Genomic DNA, 5,640 nt, shown 5'->3' with positions numbered 1-5,640 from the left:
ACAAAACAAGTGAAAGCACAAGAGACACACAACAAAAACCAAAACACAAGACCACAAATCAACTAGTCGAAGAGACCTCGATACTCAAATATCTCAAACAACTAATTGAAACATAAAGAAAAATGCCATCATATAAACACCAATAATCACATAAAAGAGCAAAGCTGACATCATCCATGAACCATCAATAGTAAAACTATGAGCTCATGAGAGGAAGAAGAGAGAGGACATGAATACACACTTTGGTGATCCATGAGAAGAAAGGAGAGAAAAATGAACCATGGACATCTCGCCCCTAGAATTAGGTGATCCATGGAGGAAAAAGGACATGGAAAACTAGCCCCTAGATTCTTTCTAGATGATCCATGTAAGGGAGAAGAGTGAGAACACCGTTAGTTCCACTCAACCTCGTGCACATGTGTGCAAGTGAGGTTCAAAGCACCTCATAGGAGTCTATGCCTGAGTATGATACAACTTGTATAGGATGTCTAGTACAAATGTCAAGAAATTGGTGACATCTCTCTCTAAGAGGCTGCCCCCTGGTTCCGAGAATATCCCACTCTATAAGAGAAAAGTGGTGACATCTCACTCTAAGAATGACCCACTATATAAGAGACAAGTGATGACATCTCATTTTGAGAATGATCCACTATATAAAAGAAAAGTGAAGAAATCTCATTATAAGAATGACCCACTATATAAGAGAAAAGTGGTGACATCTCGCTCTAATAGGCTACCCTCTGGTTCTGAGAATGACCCACTATATAAGGGATGCAATGCACGAGAGAAATATAATACAAAAGGAACAACATGGGTGACCCCCCCTTAAGATGTCAACATAGTTTAATATTGATATCTTAAGGAAAGTAGGACAAGGATACCTACCTTCAACATAAAGAAGATATCCATTATGCAACAATGTCATAGATCTATGCAAGTGAGGGAATACTCTTCTTGCAAGAATAAGATAGTTGAAAAGATATATCTTGTTTTAAGAGTAAAGGAGATCCTTGGAGGAGAAGAGATCTTTTCTCAAAAGACATCTACCTCCAAGAGGAGTTGTCTTAGACAAATATAACATCTTCTAGAATGAAGCACAGAAGAGAACAAGAATTCAATCTTTCCTCCTAGTGCTAGGTGAAAGGGATTCTTTATGAAGGATGACTCACTTTTATCCCAATGGGGATGGGTAAATTTATTATAGATGTACATTACCAAGTGTGAAAGAGATTATAGTCAAGGACTTACAACTCTTGTATAAGAGAGAACCCTTGAGTGAACAACAATAATTCCACACAAGGAATGACATCAAGTAATAAAACTCACACCATCCACAACATAGGAAAGAGTGGATCCTAAGAAAAAGAGAGATAGATACATCATTTCCCCCCAAGTGTAGGACAATGAGAAGAATTACAAAACTTATAGAGACTACTCAAAAGAGACATACCGTTTCAAGCAAGGAATACATCCTAACCAAGGAATAGACATGCACTCACATGAAGGATAACTCCATTCAAGAAAGGACATCAAGTTATGAATAACACAATAGAAGAGGTAGTTTGCAAAGAGAGAGAAAGAAGAAGATTCACAAAAGTTCTCTGAGGAGAGATTGTTCATAATAGACACAACGTTTCAAGCAAGGAGAAGATTCCACTCATGGAACAAACATGTGCTCGCATGAAGGAAAACTCCATGCAAGAAAGGACATCAAGTTTATGAATAATATACTCCATAAAGAAAATAGTGAAACCTTAGAAAGAGGAAAAGGAATATTCTTGCCCCCCAAGCATAGAGGAAAGAATAAATAGACTATTACATTTCTCACTAAGTATGATTGCACTTGAAGTTGTACCGCCATGAATGGCAAGGAGCCCACAATAGGTAGGCTAACTATGTCACATAGTGAGGAGCAACATAATAGGAACTTGAATGTTATTTTAAATGATCATGATGAATATGCCATTCATTGCCAGATGTTATTTTTAACATGCCCGAATCAATGTAATGTTGTATTTGTGTTTTCAAAGCTTGACACTCATTAGTAGAATGGCCATGGGTTTGATGATATTTACAAAAAGAAGAATTTTGAGAATGTTGTTTATGTTTTCTTCTTCATTTAGGACAAAGAGGAGATACTAATTTAGAATTTAGAAGATAGGTCAACACATTTTCTTGTTGTAACTCAAAATTAGAATGAGAATGCATGGATTTACAAGATAATGGAGAAGAAGATGTTGACAAAGGAAAGTGTGATTTCTCATGACTGTCGCTCACATTCAAGCATTTGTCCATTGCATCCATGCGTATGTTCAAAAGAGGGTTCACTCTTAGGGGGAATTGGATTGAAGTTTAAAGAGGCCCAATTAATTTCAAGGTTCATGTTAAGAGAAAAATTTGGAATATGAAATTCAGGCATCTTAGACTTTCTAGAAAAGGTAGGAGTGAAATCTAAGGACCCCCAATCATCCTCTAAGAGTTCTTCTTTAGGAACTTTTTTGGTAGGAGATAACGTATTTGAGTGAATTAAAGAGAGGATTGTAGGAAATAAGAAAGCATATGATGCTTCACTTATGTTCTCATCAACTACCTCATTAGTATATGTGTAAGGCACAACATGATAATCAAGAAGAATTTTTGGTTTCCTAGGAACATGAATGGAATTGATTTGATTTTTTTTAGGCTCTTGATTTTTGGGAGAGAGAGAATTATGATGAGAAACAATATCATCCTCTTGTTATAAGGTATCTTTATGTTCAAGACACTCATTAGAAAAAAGACTATCATATGTAATTAATGCTTCATCTTTAGAGAGAAGATCATGAAAAGAAGGTATGGTATCACTAGGATAAGTAGCCATAATATCATCCTCTTGCACCAAACAATTCTTATGAGGGAGGTACTTTTTAGGAGAAGAAGGAACACAATTCTCCAAAGATTCATCTCTAGGAGGGAGATCTTTGAAAGAAGTGTCCATATTCCCTTTTTGCACCAATGTGCCCTCATTAATGAGATCAATTTTGGGAGAGGGTAAATCATAGGTATGAATGAATGAAAGGGAGAACTAAATTATCATCATATGCATGAAAGGGAACATCAAGAACATCTTTAATGCAACTTGAAATTGTATTAGAAAAATAAGATAAGAACTCCATATGCACTTATAATCAAGCAAGAAACTTATATGTCATTTAATCATAATAATGTTCACCCCATACATGAATATAAAATTGAATAAAGGAGGGAAAATGGATTTTGAATTGCAAATTTGAAATTTGAATTTTGAAATTGTGAAATTTGAATTTGAAATTTGAAACTTGCAAAATAATTCAATAATTCAAAATGTTAGGAAAAATGATTATTCAATTAAATGAATAAATTGATTGAAAGAATAATAATGCACCCTTCTAGGAAATTGAAATTTAAAATTAGGATTATGTAAAAAAAATAACCTCTTAATTTAAAATTTAAAACTATCCAAAAGAGATTAAATTTTTAAAATTAGGGCCTATGGGATACCACTTAATTTCAAATTTAAAATGGACACCATTAAGATCTTAAAACTAGGGCAGTTTATAATTAACCACTTAATTTAAGATGTTTCCTTGCAAGTTGCAATGTTGAAATTGGGAAATGTTTTTGATTTTAGGGGGATCAAAATTCAACAAAATCAGCCAATTTTATGGATTTAAGCAATTAAATACAGGCATAACAGTCTCCCAAAATTTTGGGAAAAAAGCCAGGGACCAGGTTGAAAGTGCACCTGATCCTCTCAACTTTTTTGAAAATTTTTAGGGATCAAAATTCGATAAAAATCAGCCAATCTTCTGGATTTAAGCAATTAAATACAGTCATAAGAGTCTCTTGAAATTTCAAGAAAAAGGTCATAGACCAGGTTGAAAGTGCACCCGGTTCTCCCAATTTTTTTAGAATTTTCAAGGATGAAAACTATGATGATTTGAGAGCCATAAAAATGATTGATTTTACAATCTCTAGATAGGCAAAATTAAGGTTTGAATGTCGAAATAGGACCCTATCAGGGTTTTGAAAAATATAAGAAATTGAATTGCAAATTTGAAAAAGGTCAAACCTAATGGATAGGGCCACCTTGAATAATATTTAGAAAATTGAAATTGGTTGAAATTGATTGAAATTTACATAAATCCAAATAAATTTGAAAATTAGGGTTTTAGGACCTAATCACTGAATTTTGAAATTTTGAATTTTGGCAAAAAAAGGGAAATTGAAAGTTTGAATTTTAGGCAAGAAGACAAGTCTGAAAATTAAATGTAAATCCAATTTTTGCACAACTTCAAGTTGATGTTTGAAAGTTAGGGTTTTGACAATTGACCACTTAATTTTGTAAATTTGATTTTCAAATTGAACAAGACAATGAAAGAATTGAATTTGGTAAGCAATGTAAAAATAAGATCCAATACAATAAAGAGCAATTTTTACAAAATACAAGCATGTAAGACGTCGGGTTCACCAAAATGTAAAGTGGAAAATTGAACCCTAGTGATTCCCCACCTAGGAGAGAGAAAGGAAATCACTAGGATGATTTTTACTTGGGAGACACTTTACATTCAAAAGAGGGGTTGAATTCACTAGATCCAAACCCTAGAGTGAATAAGGATCTGAATACTAATTGCAATTTACCCTCTTTTGTAAGTAGAAGAGTTGACTTGTTGACTATGCAGAAAATGAAGATAAAATGGGTGAAATAAGGAGCTACTGATATAGGATCATGCTGTAACTTCGGATCTGAGATATTTAGACTGATATGGACCTGCCATACGAATTTGGAGAGAATTTGTTAGGACCAGGTTGAAGTTGCACTTGGTCCTCCGAAAAATCTGCGAGTCGAAAATGGTTTTTTCATCTTTTCAAATGAAGCCTAAATCTACAATTATAGCCACACACCTACAACCTACACACATAAAAGAAGGGTTGTGGATAGGGGTTTGCCTTAGTCAAACCCTTGTTGAGGAATCAACCTTGAAAGAAAGTAATTGCAAATGCATGAATGTAAATAATGGAAATGTATACCTTGTAGATCTGCAATTTGTTGATGATGGTTGCTTTGCTTCTTGAATGTAATCACAAGTGTTGCATGAAATGGCATGTAACATGACAAAACCCTAACACACACACATGCTTGCAAATGAATGTTGTAATATTATCCCAATGGATGAATGAAGAAGACACATGAAGAAGAAGACTTGATGGATGCTTGAATGCTTGAACACTTGAACACTTGATGATGATAATGAAAACCTCTTTCTTACTCACCTCTATCATCCTTCTTACCTGAATGAGAGAATTAAACCCCCTTTTATACTTTCCTTGGAGGGCTAATTATCGTCTAATAAAAGACCGACATAGCAGGAATTTAATTCCCGAAAGAAGATTTAGGTCCAAGGGTCAAATGGACCCATTTTGGGGCCACAAAAGGGAGGGGGATAGGGGCGTGGCTACCCTATTTTGGGGCCTGGATAGGGTCACAAGGTGATGTAATTCCTGAAATAGGAGGAAATTTAGAAGAATGATGCAGAAAGGGCCCCCAATTGAGTATGGGGATGCAGTCGCCAAGGTGAGGACCTAAAACATGGTCAAACTTGCAAGGGTCACAATTTTATG

This window comes from Cryptomeria japonica, chromosome 11, assembly GCF_030272615.1.
Source record: "Cryptomeria japonica chromosome 11, Sugi_1.0, whole genome shotgun sequence".
Taxonomy (NCBI): domain Eukaryota; kingdom Viridiplantae; phylum Streptophyta; class Pinopsida; order Cupressales; family Cupressaceae; genus Cryptomeria; species Cryptomeria japonica.
Note: the sequence above shows the minus strand (reverse complement) of the source record.